This window comes from Camellia sinensis, chromosome 11 (assembly GCF_055761805.1).
Source record: "Camellia sinensis isolate YWXY chromosome 11, ASM5576180v1, whole genome shotgun sequence".
In the NCBI taxonomy this organism is placed as follows: Eukaryota; Viridiplantae; Streptophyta; class Magnoliopsida; order Ericales; family Theaceae; genus Camellia; species Camellia sinensis.
Window position 1 is genome coordinate 114839862 of NC_138971.1, and position 18259 is coordinate 114858120.

The following is an 18259-nucleotide window of genomic DNA, read 5'->3' on the forward strand; positions in this document are numbered from 1 at the left end:
ATGAACCTATTGAGTGCGGCGGCCATCCCCATTAACTTTTGAACCTCTTTTACTGAACGAGGGGAGCTGAGTTCCAAGATTGCTGTGATTTGCCTCGGGTTGGCCTCGATTCCCCAGTGGTTGACAATGTAACCCAAGAACTTGCCGGAGCTGATCCCAAACGCACATTTGGAAGGATTCAGCTTCGTTTTGTATTTGCGTAAGATGCCGAACGTCTTTTCTAGATCGGCTAGATGGGTTTGCTCTTCTCTGGACTTGATTACCATGTCATCAATGTACACTTCCATAGTGTGGCCGAGTTGATCCTTGAACATAGCCGTGACCAGTCTTTGGTAAGTTGCCCCTGCATTCTTCAGCCCAAAAGGCATAACCTTATAGCAGTAGGTTCCTCTTGGGGTAAGGAATGTAGTTTTTTCTTAGTCCTCAGGATGCATGGCGATCTGATGGTAGCCTTTATAAGAATTGAGGAAGCTCATGTGCTGATGGCATGCCGTCGCCTCTGCAAGTTGGTCAATTCTGGATAGGGGAAAACAATCCTTGGGGCAGGCTTTGTTTAGGTCTGTGAAATCGACACACACTCACCAAGTCCCATTTTTCTTTTTCACAACCACTGTATTAGAGAGCCATGTAGGGTAGGTCACTTCCTTGATTGCCCCGACGTCAAGCAGCCTGTCAACCTCCTTAACAACGGCGGTAGTGTGCTCTGCGGTTGACCGCCGGCTTTTCTGAATAATCAGCTTGCATTTACGGTCAACATTCAAACGGTGCTATGAAACGGACAGGTCTATACCCGGCATCTCGTATGGAGTCCACGCAAAGACGTCAAGGTTGCTGAGCAGGAAAGAGATTAGCTGCTGTCTGTCGGCTTGACTCAAGGAGGCGCCGACCATGAAAAACTTCTTTAGGCTTCCATCAATTTCGACTCAGTTTAGGCCTTCCGTGGCCTTTTCACTTGGAAGCCGCCCAACATCGTCGAGGCTCACCCGATCCGACACCTCAATGGAATTTACTTGCAACTCCTTTGTCGTTTTTCCAGCGAGAAGATAACATGTTTGTGCTGATTTCTGAGAGCCACGGATTTACTCAATGCCGCGTTCCGTCAAGAAGCGTAGCAGTTGATAACATGTACTCTGCACGGCCTGTATGGTGTGCAACGAAGTTCGGTCCATAATGAGATTGTACGATGATGGCAGCTTGATGACCAAGAATTCTACATCCACTGTTCGGGAGCCCGCTCGAACAGGTAGTGTGATTTTTCTCAACGGGTACTCTTGATTGGCGTTAAAGCCGAATAATGGATAAGGAGCCAGAGAGAGATCTAATTCGGAGAAGCCGAGTTTGGTGAATGTCTTGTAGTACATGACCTCCGATGTGCTCCCCGAATCAATGAGTACGCGCTCAACTGTGAATCGGTTTACGCGTAACTCAATTACCAAGGAATCAATGTGGAGTAGTGTCACTCCGGCCAAATATGAATCATCAAAAGTAATGCCTGCGACTTCTTGGGGCCGTTTAGCCGAAGTGAGTTGATTTTGAGGGTCAGGATTCGACTGAATCGTACGCACTATCGATGACATTGGCAGGCTGTATATCATGTGGATCACGCCGAGTGGAGGTGAATCCTGTCTTAAGGCTATTGCTTTGGTTGGGTTTCTTTTTCAGACGTACTGTTGTAGGCGGCCATCTTGTACCAATTCCTCCAGGTGATCCTTCAGTGCATAACAACTCTCAGTATCATGGCCATGGTCCTTGTGATACTCACACCATCTATCCCGTCTTCTCGTGTTGGGAGGTCTTACCATTTTCAACGGCCACTTGAAGAACGAAAAGTGTTGGGTTTTGGACATAACCACACTGATCGACTCTATCAAATCCGTATATTTCTTGTCGGCACACCTCATGCACCTGCTGTCAACTTGCAGTTGTTTACTTTCTCGGTGGGAGTAGTGGTCGCTTGATCAGTGGGAATCCCGTCTCTTGTCCCTTTTGGCCCGATGCCATGGTTCAAGGCTCTGAGGTGGTACAGAATTTATTGGCTGAGCAATTGTAAGGGCTGTCTTGTTGGCCGTGTTTCCGGCTTTAACCCGCAAAGCGTCATCTTCCACTTTGCAGTATTCTTCAACTTTCTTCATCAACGACCAGACCGTCTTGGGGGGTTTTCTAGTCAAAGAACTGCGGAGAGCACTATCAGGATGCAAACCCATTTTGAAGGCGGTGATGGCCATAGAGTCGTTGCAAGCGTCATCAACAAGATTAAAGCACTCCCAATAGCGCGCCGAATATGCTCTCAGTGTTTCTCCTGGCTGGATATGCATTGCCCAGAGAGAGTCGGCTTGTTTCAACTAGACCTCGTTGGTGATGAATCTGGCCTTGAAAGATTTTTGTAATTGGTGGAAGCTTTTGATCAAAGTCGGCTCCAGTTTATAATACCACCTGATAGCCAATGGTCCCAGACTGCTGGGAAATATTCGGCACATAAGGGCCTCGTCATCTGCATGCAATGTCATGGCTTGCTTGTAGTGACGGATGTGATCGGTCGGGTTTGATTTTCCATCATAGAGAGTGAACGACGGAGCTTTGAACTTTTTGGGCAGAACCGCCCTGGCGATCCGTCGTACAAAGGGATCATGCTGGTCTTCTTCATCTGAGCTGTTTCTTCTACGCTTATGCCTTATACGAGGACTCTCTTTAGAGGAACTGAAAGTTTGAGATCGTCCCTTCTTCTTAGGCTCCAGGGATAATGAGTCGGAGTCGCTATCAGTGTCTTGTTGTTGGGCTTGAGATCGTCGACCCCCTGCCTTCACAGGTCGTTCCGGATCTTGGCGTGCAGCTTGTTTGGACTTTGCCACTTCCAAGGCCAAATCCTGACGGAGACGTTCGTTCTCAGCGATCATGTTCTCCAACCTCTGTTCGTTTTGCTTTGCTTTGATTGTTCCATGATCACTTGCATTGCCTCATGCTCTAGAGTCAAGGGTGAGGCGAAGTTCAAAGTGCGTCTTGTGGGGATAGTCTCTGGTCCAAGCATGTTTGTTGGAGTGAGTTCGTCTCTCTGCGTGGTTTCATCAGTAACTATAAGAGGGTCTTCCATTACGCCTTCGATGGATGTGTTTGAGTATTCCCACGGACGGCGCCAATTGTGGAGAAGTGGTTTGGAAATACTCTTCTGATCCTGAGGGACGCTAGTGATCCTCTGCTAGTCACCTGAAAATGAATAAACACTCCGGTCGGGGGTGCCGGAATTAGCACTCCGACGGGTAAGTTAGTCTCTATACTCAGGATTACTTGTATTCTAAGTTAAGCACAATAGTTCTCACATACATTTCTCTGACTGATGATCCCATATTTATAGTATTCTTTTTGGGCCTTAAGACTAGGCCCATTCATGATCCTTTACACGTACTTATACTCGGCCCTTTGCTCTACTGGCTGGAGTGCCGTTTACTTTATTCGGCTCTTTGATTGACTAAGACCGATGCCGAATAGAAGCTACATTCTGGACTGGACAGATCTACTCATCCTTATTGATCTAATTATATTCGGCTCCCACAAAACTTTAGTTAGGATGATAGTATATTTTTCCCTAGAAGAAAGTCACTTGAACATGTATGTATAAGTGCTTTTTTTATTTATTTATTTTTTTTTTTTTTGACTTGCTAACTAAAGCTACTGAAACCAAGTTACTGTGTTGACTAGTGAAATATAATTTGGAACAACTTTATTAGCTTAATATGCGTGATATGCTCTGTATGTATCATTGAATTTTTTATATACCATCGTTCGGATCTACTAGTTTGTTAACAATTTGGAACCTTCTGTGATATTTCCATATCACTTTTATTGGTAATAGTTAGATAATTGCTATGGGGCTATAGAGAAGCACTCGTAGAGAGATTGTTTGAAGGTGATCAAGTCTGTTAAATTTCTCTAAGAAGTCTAGTCCAGAGAAATTTTGAATCAGAGAAAGTAGAGAAATTTTGAATTTCTCTGGAGTCAAGCATGTTCTAAACTAGCCATCTATGATCTCACTTGAGTTAACAACAGCTCAAAGAAAATAGAGAAAAACATAGCCACAACTCTAGATCAAGTAAGAACAAAGAAGAGAAATTTTGAATTTCTTTAGAGTGCTTTGAATTTTCTTTGGATTAGGTAAGAATTTTCTATGATTTTGATTAAATTTCTCTAGTTGGATTAGAGAAATTCTCTGAGTTGGATTGAAGTTTATGTGATTTTGATTGAATTTCTTTCGTTTGGACTAGAGAAATTCTCTGAGTTGGATTGAAGTTTATGTGATTTTGATTGAATTTCTTTTGTTTGGACTAGAGAAATTCTCTGATTTGAAATGAAAATTCTCTGTGAAGTCCAGAGAAAATTTATCTAGAGAAATTCTCCGTGAATCAGAATTTCCCTATAAAGTTCAGAGAAAATTTGACCAGAGAAATTATCTGTGAACTAGAATTTCTCTCTGTGAAGTCTAGAGAAAATTCGTCCAAAAAAATTCTTTGAATCGAATTTTCCCTAGATCAATAATAAGGGACATTAGATATTATGAAAATATTTAGTGTCTTTTATACTATAAAATCTTAATATCATAAACCTTAAAAAAATTCCACTTAAATTAATGGTATACATAAAATTTCGTTATAAATAAAATATTTTAACCCGTGAATCTATCACCACAAAATTTTATAAAAAGAACCTCGAGACTGAAAGCCCTAACATAAAAGCATAGAGTTTAAATAATCTAGTCGTTTGTAAACTGTGATTCTGATTCTGTTTTAGCGCTTGGCATTCCGTGAAGGAGAATTCAAATGTAAATCTTGACAAGGGCTTCACATAACCCAAAGCTATTAGGCATGACATTACTCCTAAATGCCTTTCGTTTATTTTTTGAATTTTTTATTTTTATATTTAATTTTTAGTAAATATATTTTAAATTTTAATCAAATATTTTTACTTATTAACCAAAATATATTTAAAAGATAAAATATTAGTGAAAAAATATAAAAATAATTTATTAAATACAAAAAAAAAATGATATCTAAAATGAATTTATCACATTTTGTTTTTAATTTTTTTTTATTTTTGATGTTTTTTTTTTGTCTTTAGTGATTTTTTAATATTTTAATTTTTTTTTCACCTTTTTAGATCCACTTAAAAGTAAAATATTTATAATAAAAAAAATCTAAAATCAATTTATTAAATACAAAAAAAATATATTTTTTATATTTAGTGAATTTTCTTAAAATTTCGTTCTATATATTTTATTTTTAAATGAATCTAAAAAGTAATAAAAATAATTAAAAAATTAAAAATATCACCAAACACACACACACAAAAAAAACAAAAAAACAAAAAAAAAAAAAAACGTCCCTCAAACAACGGAGTGTGAGTCTCAAAACGAAACAAAATACCCCACTAGTTATTTTTGTTACCTAAACAAAAAAAAAAAAGGCACAATATTGATTGTAGATAATCAGTTTAACTAATATGTATTATAATAATACTCTCTATTTAGTTAGCTATTTTTAATTATTATTATTATTTTTAATTAACACTTTTCAAGAAAGTTAAGAGAGAGAGAGAGAATAATATTTTTTTAGTGTTTAGATAGTGATTTGGGACCAGCTAACTAGCAAAAATTAAGGTAAAATAACTAGCCAAATAGCTAGCCTCTTGGACAAAAAAAAAAAAAAAAAGCCTAGCTAACTTACTAGAATTTCTCTAACGATTTTGCTATTGAATAATCACACCTTGATTCATTGGATTAATTCAATTTCTATATTTTTCTCAAGTCATAATTTTGAGAAAAATCGTCAAAAACTTTACTGCAAAAATATTTTGCAGTAAGATATAGTACAAATGTAAAAATAGGTTTTTATATATTTTATAAAATAAGAATTTTATACAAACTACAACAAAGTAGATACCTTTATAAGTTAGAAAGAAGAAGGAAAAAAAAAAAAAATTTCTCTTCTTTATTCGTGGGCCTCTTTTTTTTATTATTATTTATTTATTTATTTATTTTCCATTTTACATTCTTTAATAGAACTTTACATCATGGATGTGGTAAAGTCCAATTTTGGAGGCTGACCTTTGTTTTGAGGCCTTAAGTACACCTTTTGGAGGCCCAAAGACCAGTTTTTGTAGATTTACTCATATACTTCGAAATAACAAAACAAAACCTTTAACTCAATTCAAGCTTTCCTTATCTATTTCACAAATACTTCGATGGCCCATTCAAGAAAAGTTCAGATTTTTTGTGGAAGAGGGCCACAAAGATTAGGTGGGGTGGGGCTGGGCCTAATAATTTGGGTTTAGTCTATTCAGGCCCAAGCTTCTTCTTCTTAAATTTTATCAATCAATTTATCTCCGTCTCTAACAAATCCAAATTCAATGTGTAGCCCCAATGTTTAAAATTCTTCATGTTGTTGAAGTTGGGGAAAGCACAAAACGATTGTAATACAGTGACAGATGGCCCCCCTTAAAATCTAAGTCCATGTTTAATTTGATTTTCAGAAACTTGTTTCAGAATTTTTTTTCAAAAAATTAAAATTTAATTTGGTGAAAGAAATAAAAAAATTATCAAAATACATATATTTTTTTATATAATTTTATCTTTTGGGAGGTCAAAAATAAATTTTTTAAATTTAAAATAATATTTTTGATATTTATTTTTATCAAACCAGTTTCCATTTTTTTCAAAAATATTGCTGAAAAAAATTTCTAAAACACAAACCAAACAATTCTTCATTTCAATATTTTCAATTGGTCATCTTGGATTTGTTTTCCTTTACTGTCCACATTTTTTAAAATTTTTATTTTTATTTTTATTTTTTATATATCAATACTTGTTCAAGAGCATCTCCAATGACAACTAGCTAAAATCAATAGCTAAATTGATTTTTTAAACAATATATAAAAGTTGTATTTTATCAATGGTGCTCCAATAGTGACTAACTAAAGCAATTTTGCTCGTACAAAAGTGGTGCATAGTAAAGTAACAATTGAGCAAAACATTGGTAAGTATTGCTTGGTGTATTACTTCTACTTTGGCAATAATCATATCCGGTTCAAATAATTGTTAAAGCAATTTTGCTCGTACAAAAGTGGTGCATAGTAAAGTAACAATTGAGCAAAACATTGGTAAGTATTGCTTGGTGTATTACTTCTACTTTGGCAATAATCATATCCGGTTCAAATAATTGTTAAAGCAATTTTGCTCATACAAAAGTGATGCATAGTAAAGTAACAATTGAGCAAAACATTGGTAAGTATTGCTTGGTGTATTACTTCTACTTTGGCAATAATCATATCCCGTTCAAATAATTGTTAAAGTGAATAATATTACATGTTTTCAGAATAAGCTAAACTAATAATCAATCTAATGATTTGAAATATATTTGATATTTTTTTCTACATCTAATTGAATTATATTTTGGTTTCATTGTAAACTATCTGACACTTACAATAACTTGAAGTACCTTAAATTGATATTTAAGACAATAATTATGACTATGGTATATATATATATATATATATATGTAGTTTTGCATTAATAATTTTTGCACAAAAATATTATTTAGAATAATGTAGTAGCCACATTTCAAAAATTATAAATCATAATGATAGGTATTTTATATGAAATGATAGGACTATCAAAAACTACATGATAACGGAAATTTTGTACCAAATTGTTTTTTGATAATATATTGCTTTACGGAATGTACGATGTTTTGAGACTTTTGTATGCCTCAAATTTACACGAGTCATGCCAATTATCGTTGAAATGTTTTTAAAATATTTAAATATTGTTTGAATTTTTAAGTTTTTATAACGTTCTTTCTTGCATTTTACATTGTCCTCATAAAACCTTATCTCACATAGGGAAAAGAGAATAAAAGTTTTTCTATCTTAATTAGACGGTTAAAATAATACAAAATACAATCAAACGGATAAGTTTCAAACTGTCATTTTGACGATTGTGAAGTAATTATTAAGTGACAATTTATAACAGTTATTTTAATCAAATTCAAAACATTGGATTAGGCATTTAGATTTTACTAGAAAAATTCAAATTTCTCTTCCTATTTTCACAAGGCTTTTTATAAGGCATTCTTTCTCTTCTTCTTCTAAGTTCTATTTTCTGTAAAAATAGAATTCCAAAACCTGTTCTATTTTGTACACTACCAAAGGTATTTTGGGTCAACTTTTGTTAAGTTCAAAACATAGATTGAAAAATAAAATTGGCTAGGTTTCCTTATATCTGCTAACGATTTGCCATTACCCATTGCACTATTTGTGAGGACAAATAATGTCTCAAGAATAAAGACGCTTGTAACATACCTTGAAGCGATATTCTCCATTGTTCGTGACATCATCTCTATTCTAATTTTTCTAGCTACTAAGGTTATCATTAAGTGAATAAAATGAAAACAATAGAATAATTTTACGTTATGCTTCTAGATATTTCCTCCGTCCCAAAATAATGGTCTCTTTTGGGGAATCTAATTTTTTTTAATTATTTTATTTTAGAAATATTAATTTTTCAAAATTACTCTTTGATAGTACATTTATAAAAAAAAAAATATCAATTATCATAATTGTACTTTTTGTGTTATTAATGAATTTTAAAAAAGGTCAAAATAGTAAATTCATATTATTTTATTTGTTAATTTTTGAAAAAAAACTAATATTTTGAGAAAATAAAAAATAGAATAGGAGACTAATATTTTAAGACGGGAGAAATATTTCCAATTGATACTTCAACATATTTTTATATATTTTGTTTATACATATATTCAAATTGATAATCACTGATACAATCATTGGCATTTTTTTATTTTTTTCTTTAAAATAACATAGCAACTACCTCCTACTTTAGTAGTTCTTGCACTGACCAATTGCAACATGCAACAGGATTGTCCTCTGTTTCCATTTGGGATAGGGAAGCGAACCATGATATATACTATAGTAAAGACTGAATATATATTATATATAATTTGTTTGTCAATGAAATTTTTGGTTTCTCTCTTTTTTTTTATTTATTATAAAAGTATTTTTTTATTTTTTTAAATATTTAATTTTTTTTAAATTATAAAAAAATTTGGATCGCCCATATATATCTAACAATTATTTGGCCAATACTTAACAAAATAACAAAGTATTTTTTTCTTCAAAAATAAAATAAAAATAATAAATATTTTTCTTCAAAATAAAAAAATAAAATATTTTCTAAAAAAAATATTTTTTCAAAAAAATTTAAAAATAAAAATAACTTTAAAGAACAAAATACAAAATTATGTTTTTCTGAATTTGTTTTTGTATATAGAGTTTTGAAAATAGTTTTTGAATTGTGTTTTGAAAAATTTATTTGGTTATGAGTTTTGAAAAAAAAATTAAATTTTTTTTATTGAAATCTTAATTCAAAAAATTAAAAACACACACACACGCACAAAAAAAAAAAAAAAAAAAAAAAAAAAAAAAAAAAAAAACCAACAAACTCTACCTAAAATTTCCAGGTCGATGTCAAATGGTCAATTCGATTCTATTGATTTTTCTTACACTTTAATCTCAACATTACTTCTATCTAGAGAGTATAACCATTTGTAGCAAGGGTAATTCGTGCATGTAACTTCAATGTTAATTTAGTAATTTTAAAAGTAAAAATAATCTAATATGGTAGAAATAATCTAATATTTTAAAAAGATCATGTGTCTATGTGTCCGACTAATGAAATGTCATATTTTGTCCACCATCTTCTTATTATTAAGACCACCTATTTATTTAACTCCTTAATATTGACTGGATGGATGATTATTGACTACTTTAAAAATACAAATATTTTATATTATTATGATTAATGGAAAATATGAAATATTATAATTTTATATTGAGTAATTAAAAAATCTAAAAGATATAATAAATGATAATTAATAAATATATATATATATATATATAAACATACAATACTTTAAGAACACTTATGTTGTGTTTGGTTGGAGGATTTGGAGAGGGATTTGGAAAAGAAAAGAGAAAATGTGTGTGAAACTAGGTGAAATTTAGGCATGTTTTATTCATATTTCACATACCTTTTCTATTTCCTTTTTCAAATCCCTCCTCAAATCTCCCAACCAAACACAACATTAATAATTTTCCTAGTTAGACACACTACTAACGTAAAATTCGTGAAAGATAATATAGGATTCCTTTCTTTCTCTCTCTCTTAGGTTCACGAGACTGACCGAGTCCGCACCACAACACCCCAAGCCAACTGTCAAACACACCTATTTTCTCGCAACTTTCCGTGCCGTTTAATATCCGCTACTTGTACTCTACTTTAAACTGTGGAGACTAGTGTGTAATTTAAACGGGTTGAATCGGAACAACTCGATTTTAGTTTGAATTTTTTTAAGATTTGGATAAGATATTTTTAAATTTGGTATAGATTTGAATAAAAATTTAGAAGCTCGAATTAACATATGTCAAATAACTCGAATAACTCAAAACTCGAATTATAGATATATAGACATATAAAAATGTTAAATATATATATAAATTATTAGCCATTACATAATATTAAAATAATTTAGATTATTAAATTATATTGAACTTATATTATATATACAAATAACATAAAATCTTATTTTTTTTAATTTTCATTCATAAATTGTAAAGATTACTATAGCGGCATCTCTCTTATATTATATAAATTATTTATTTTGGTGGTATTAATGATTTTCTATAATATATATATATATATATAAAGTCAAATTTTAATAATTTAATAATGTAGCTGCAAAAAAATGAAAAACAAAAAAAAATAAAACGAAAATTCATTATTCGGGTCGGACTTGGATAGACAATCTTGGATTACAATTCCGGTTTAAGTGGGCCTCGACAGCTCTCAACACAACTTAAACTGGACTTGAACAACCTCCTAACCCGTCCGAACCCACCCCGAGTTGCACCCGTAATAGAGACAAGAAAAATATTTACAAAAAAATTAAAAAAATTATAATTATAATTATTAATATTTATAACGTTTATTATTTTTTTTGTAAAAACATATATATATATATATATATATATTATCTTTCCACTAATATGTAATTCTCTTTTAAACTAATTGTAAGATTACAAGTCAATTGTTTGATTCGAGATATTGTCAACCTAATTGGTTGAGAAAAAAACAACAACAAAGAAAGCCCAAGTACAAGGTGAATGGGAGGAAAATTATTTTTTGCTCCTAGGACTTAATAAGGTGTTCTAACTTATTTTTTAGGGAATTTGTTTTAAAGATTCATGATATTAAGATTTTATAAGATAAATGACATATAATATTTTCATAATAGTTAAGGTCTCTCAACATTTCTATAGAAAAAATTCGACTCAGAGAAATTTTATCCTAACTCAGAAAAAATTTAATTTTTATAGAGAAATTTCTCTATGATCATACTAGAGAAATTTTGAATTTTTTTTTTATGTCGGGGTTGAAATTTCTTTGAGTCAGACGAAATTTCTAAGTCGAATTTTCTCTATGAAAATGTTGAGGGATTTTAGCTAATAAAAAAAAATATATCTTAGACCTCTCCTACTAGGCAAAGTTAGAAAGGGAAATTTTATTAATTTTTTCTAATTTTTATTAGATGAAATAGTGAGATTCACAATCTTTTGTCTCTTTTTAGAAAATAATTGAACAAGTATCTCTCAATGAATAATATGAAATAATATTTCAAGATTACCAAATAATTTGAAAAAATTACAAATCAATATAAATTTTTAAAAATAATTTAAATTAATGATAAATTTTACCAATTTCAATAATTAAAATTGTAAACTTTCTTATAAATTTATTAATATTTTGTGATGTTTCATCGGATTTGTAATTTTCTCATAACTTCTTGAATGGGGGGAGACAAAGGTAAACAAAAATGGGCACCCTTACATGCGACGTTTGTACAACAAAAAAACTGGTCTGGTCGGAAGGAAATGGAATCTCTCACAAAGGCAAATATGCAACTCCAATCATAATCAAAACAACTCATGCCAGCTTCATCACAACTCAAAAGATAATAAACTAAATTAATTCAGCCGTCAACCTCGGCTCCATACCTCATTCCACCATCCCAAAGAAAGCGTCGCCGACGACTTGTTCTTGCAGCTGAGATGGGTCGCGCAAAGCCAGTTGCTAAAGACCTCCTAGCCAACATTCCATCATCTATTGACGAACAACCAACACAAACCCAACCTCTAGAAAAACCAAAAAGAATTAAGAAAGCTCAACCGAAGGCGAAAGTGACTCAGGTTGAGACTGAGGACACTTTGCCAGCCCCACAACTGGCTCCAACTCAGAAAACTGCCTCTGTCCCTTCGAAGAGGTCTGCCGAAGTACTTCCTTCCGAATCCTCCAAGTCAAAAAGGCCGAGGTCATCTGCAACGACTTTGGGGTCAAAGAAACCAGATGTCCCCTGGGCCCCCGAGATCACCCTAGAGGATAAGCCTGTAATGGCAAATGACAGTGCCGACGATATTAATGTCGCGGTTGCACTCAGTACCGCTTTACTTCTCCCAGGCGACTTGGAGCGGAACGCCAAGTACAGCGAGTATGAAAATAATGCCTTAATGTTACAGCACTCCGTTCAGGTAAACGTCTTCTTCTTGGTAAATTTTTTCTTTCTCCTTATTTCACACTTTGAATATTCTTTAATACCTTTGTTTTCTTTCAGGCCATCCAGCATGCCCATTCTTTCTCGATGCAGTCTTTTAAGAATTGGAAAAAGCTGGCCGACATGAAGAAGGAGTTCTCTTCTATTCAAAAGATCAATAAAGGCCTTGAATAAAAAATGAAGAAGCTGGAGGATCAAGCTGAAGCTGCAATTAAAGCTCAGAATAATGTCGAAGAGAAAGCCGAGGCTGCTGAGACTATCAGAAAAGTGGCTGAATCTCAAAGGAGAGAGGCCGCGGAAAAGATAGCCCAATCTGAGAAAGAGCTTCAGGAAGCCCTGGCTACCAAAGAAGCTGAAATTAAAGAAGCCGACGAAAAGGCATATTCACAGGGTATGGTCGACGTCACTGAGGCCTATGAAAAATAAACAGACTAGATGCCTTTATAAGAGTATCTCCAATGGTATTTGCTAAAATAACATTGCCATTGTTACAATTTGGCAATGAATAGTGTTATTTTGCCAAATTATAGTAATGGTGCTACGATGATTACATGCTATTTTGGCAAATCTCAACCAACTTTCCCTCCAAGTTTGTAGATGTTGTTTGGATATAGGTTTTTTAGTGATTTTTCTTTTGTTTATTTTTTGTCTTTTGTGACTTTTTTTTTTCAATTGTTTGTAATATATATATATATATATATTTACATTATACCTGACTAGACAAATATAAAAATTGAAAAAAAATTTAAAAATTTTCTAAAAAAAAATATAAATATAATTCACCCTACCAAAAAACATACCACTAAAAGAAAATAAAAAAAATTAAATTAGAGGGAAAAAAAAGAGCCGTTGCTTAATTTTTGTATTTCAAATGACAAAAGAGCATCGTTGGATAATCCAACGGTCCAGATGGATCCTTATCTCTTTGTCTCTTTTATGTCTTTGTCACTCTGTCTCAGATTGATTCCAGAACCACCACCCCCTACTTTGCTCTCTCTCTCTCTCTCTACCCATCTGTGTCTTTTTACCCATCTTTATCTCTTTTCCTCGCCCCTGTCCTCACCGATTGCAACTTTCCTCACTCACTCTCTACCCATTTCGGTCTCTATCTCTCTACTCATTTTCATCTCTCTTTCTCGCCCTTACCCTCACCGATTGTAGCTTCCATCTCTATCTCTCTACCCATCTTCACTCCCCTCCCTTGCTCTCACTCACTCCCACCTATCTTCATCTCTCTTCAATCCTCTTCTCCACCACAACCCCTTATCTCTTACCTCTGTCCTCTTCGAAACCCTAATCGTAACGATCAAACAGCTCCGTTCGAAACCCTAACAATTATCACAGATAGAGTGGGACTACACAAAGAATTTGGTTCACAATCATCAGGGACTGATCAAACCCCTTTGTCCTCAGTGAAGAAACCCCTCCATCCTCAGTGATCAAAACCCTAATGAAGAACACGAAGAAGATCATCCAAAGAACACAAAGAAGATCAACCTACAAAATACCATTTTTGTCAAGTATTTTTTTTACTTCACTGTGTTTATTTTCTTTTCTTTTTTTAAAAAAAAAATTTGCTTGAAATTGCTAAAATTGAAATTTCGCTAGCTTGCTTCGTTTGAAATTGTTCAATTTTGCTTGCATGCTTGAAACTGCTTATGTTTGAAATTTTGCTTGCTTGTTTGAAATTGTTCAATTTTGTTAATTTTTTTTCTAGAAATTCTACTTATGTTTTTATTTTATTTTTTTGTGGTTTTTGGATAAAAATTGCTTCTATGTTTGGAAATGATGATGAGAAAAGGAGGGAGGGAGGAAGGAAATGGTTGGTTAAAGCTGACTTGGAAGCTTTGGCAGCTTGTGCCATATTTGACACAAGCTTTGGAATTTGTCAAAGATAACTGTTGCTAAAACTTACCATTGGAGAAGGCTTTCTATGAATTGCTGCCATAATTTGGCAATAGCAGCCCCAATAGCAAGCCATTGGAGATGCTCTAAGTTAGAAGAATTTTTTTCTCTTCTTTATTTGTCAAATCGGAACTTGATTTTTTTTAAAAAAAGTTTTATTTTTTCCATTTTTCATTCTTGAATAGAACTTTACATTGTGGATGCGGTAAAGTCCAGTTTTGGGGCTGACCTTGTTTTGAGGTCTAAAGTCTATTGTTGAGGCCCAAAGTCTATTTTTTTGAGGGCCAAAGTCCAGTTTTTGTAGATTCACACATATACTTCTAAGGGGCACTTACCAGTAAGTCTCATATACAAAGTTCAAAATTTATCTAATCCCAAAATAAAACACTTGCACTAATTAATCCTACATATTTTTAATTATTTCCAAAAAATTATTTATATATATATATATATATATATAACTTTAAAAACATTGCGACGTCCCACTATCACCAGACTTCAGTCAAATGATTATCAGAGACTTGTCGGAATATTCAACATCACCAAGAAGTCGCCAGAGTATCGCCGGAGTGTTATGAACGTCATTGGAAATCGCCAGAATGCCTAGAATGTTCATTGAACATCAAGAACATCATCGAAGACTCACCGGAATGTCTAGAATATTGTCAGGAAAAAATGAAGAAATTATAGTGAAAAAATATAGTAAAATGTGCTAAATATTGATATACTAAAAGAAAAAAAAAAAGAAAAGAAAAACACATAACAACAACAAACAACAATGGGAAAAAGTATATATATATTTTTTAATTTTTGTAGGGCTTAAGCAAATAATTTCCAATATTGATCAAACTGAAAAGTAAGTTTTAAAACTGTAAAATGTTACAGTTTCAAGGTATGATTATTTTAATCATTTATCTTTATCAATCAAACTGAAAAACGTGTTATGAAACTGCAAAATTTTACAGTTCTAAAAAATGTTATGAAATTGTAAAATTTTATGGTTTTAAAGCATGGTTCATTTCATCACCAAATAATTGAAACTGTAAAATTTTACAGTTTTCACCACCTATAACTAAAACTTTAAAAAAAAAACTTGTTCAGAATTTGAAAATTTTCTCTATTAAAACAAAAAAATAGAAGTATGTAGCAGAGAAAAAGGTAGAAAAATTGAGAAATCGAAGGAGAGAAACAAATATAGAAAGAATATTGTACTCTGACAGTTATTGTTGGTTTAGATCTAGTCGGATCTCATGTAGATTTAGTCATCTTCTATGTTGGAAACTCGTCTCTTTCGCCGTCAGTGAGGGTGAAGTAAGAAGTCGATGGTCGATAGTTGTCGATGAACCCCAAACAATGATGGTCGTCAGTCACCAATGACTATATATTAGAAAGAGAAAGAGAAGAAGTAAGGCATGGTCACCGGTCACCAGAAATCATGAAGAGAAAGAGATATAGAAAAAAAAATGCACAAAGAAGAATGAAGAAGGAAAATACGTAGTGGACTTTTGAAAATATTTAAAAGGTTGTAAAACTAAATAGATTTATCCTCTTTTAAATAGGACTTCTAAGTAATTTGTCCTACTTCAAATAACAAAACAAAACCTTTAACTGAATTTAAGCTTTCCTTGTCTATTTCACGTATACTTTGATGGCCCATTCAAAAAAAGTGTATATTTTTTGAGCAAGAGGGCAACAAAGATTAGGTGAGGTGGGGCTGGCCTAATAATTTATGTTTAGCCCACTCAGGCCCAAGCTTGTGTGTTTTTTTTTCACCGCATTCAAGGTAGGAATGGCAACTGGTCGGGGCGGGGCGGGGCCGGGCCAGGGATTGCACTCCTCGTCCCCGATCCCCGGCGGGGAACCTGTCACCCTCCCGGCCTTGCCCCCTAACAGGGATTGGGTTTCCCCGACCCCAAAAAACCCCCATTGCGCTTTCTCTCTCTCTGAATAATAAATCATCAACAACATCATCAACAACATTATTTTTATTAGTAACAACATCATCAACAGCAACATTATCAACAACAAAAAAATATAAAAAAAAAATATATGGAGACAGATAAAGACAGAAAGACCCACACAGTGACACATATACATACATGTATATATACACATAAATGGTGGGATATGATCTTCACAAATCTAAGATGTGAGAAAAAGGGAAATTCCGAAGCCGGAGTATGAAGGTTTTGCTCAGATCTGCCCAGATCTGCCGTGGCGGAAACCGAAGCTGGAGTATGAAGGTTCGGTGGTGGCGCAGAGGATGAGGAGACGACGGAGAAGAAAGAGGCGATGGTGTACGTACTGCTACGGAGAAGAAGACAACGCCATCACCACTGCAGAGAGAAGAGTGAGTGAGAGAGAGCCGTCGCGAGCCATTGCCGACTGCGGAGAGAAGAGTGAGTGAGAGAGACTGGGGAGAGAAGAGAGAGTAGAGAAAGACAAATTTGAACTGATTAGAGGAACATAGGGGGGTTTTATATATATATATATATAGATATGAATAAATAGAGGGGTATTATGGTAATTTTATTTCGAGAAGGAACGGGGACGGGGACGGGGACGGGAACGGGACTGTAAAAGCTATCCCTGTCCCCAGCCCGAAACTGATCAAGGATTCAATTTCAAATACCATCCCCGCCCGTCGGGAGTATTTTTCGGGGAAAAACCACTCGTATCGGGGACGGAGGAGCGGGTCCCTGTCGGGCCGGGTTTAAATTGCCATCCCTAATTCAAGGGGATAAGAGTGCAACTGTTTTGATTCAGGTAGGAGTAATTAGGTGTTGCTCAAACATCTTGTCAGTTGATATAAAAAAGACAGAAGAATCTTTGATAGTGTTGGGTAAGGTTTTAGAATTATGATTTGAGGATTGAGTTGTAATTTGAGTTTGTATGATTTGAGTGTAAAAAATTTATTTGGTTATAAGTTTTGAAAAAAGTGTTGAATTGAGTTTGAAAAATTTTGATGTGACATATGATATTTGATTAAAAAACTTACAACTCATAACCAAACACACAATCTAAAATTCTATTCAAAACTCATAAAAAAATTTAAAAAATTCCGAAAATATTTTTATTTAAAATATAAAAATAATAGGTGAAAAAAAAATGAACACTGTTCCGGGTAAACTTGTTTTCAAAATGGGGGTGGGATCAATTTTTAAAAACGCTAATCAAACACTACAATAAAACCAAATGGTGGAATTAAATTTAGAAAGCTCTATCAAACATAGCCTTTCTTTTTCTCAAATAGTTTGGGAAATTGGATTTTCGGATTTAACAAAAAAAAAAATATGTTATTTTTTTTTTAAAATTGGAATCAGACAAAGTGGATGGTTTTTTTTTTCCTTTTTTTTCCTTTTTTTGAGTGTTTGGCAAGCTTATTGGTTAAATAAGTCGCTTCTTTTAATGTTTTTGTTTTTGTTTTTGTTTTTAGTGATTTTTTTTAAATGTCACATTGTTCTAATTTTTTGGTTTGTTTTGTAGAGGCGAATTTAAAAAATAAAACAAAATTCAAAAAAAATTCAAAATAAATAAAAAAAATCTACTATTTGTAACTTATTTTTTTGTCTTTTCCAATTTCTTTTTTAATTTTTTAATTTTTTTGAAAATTTTTAATTTGTCTAATTGAACTAACTTTAAAAACGTAAAACTATTTACTTTTTTTTTTTTAAAAAAGAAGTTTAATA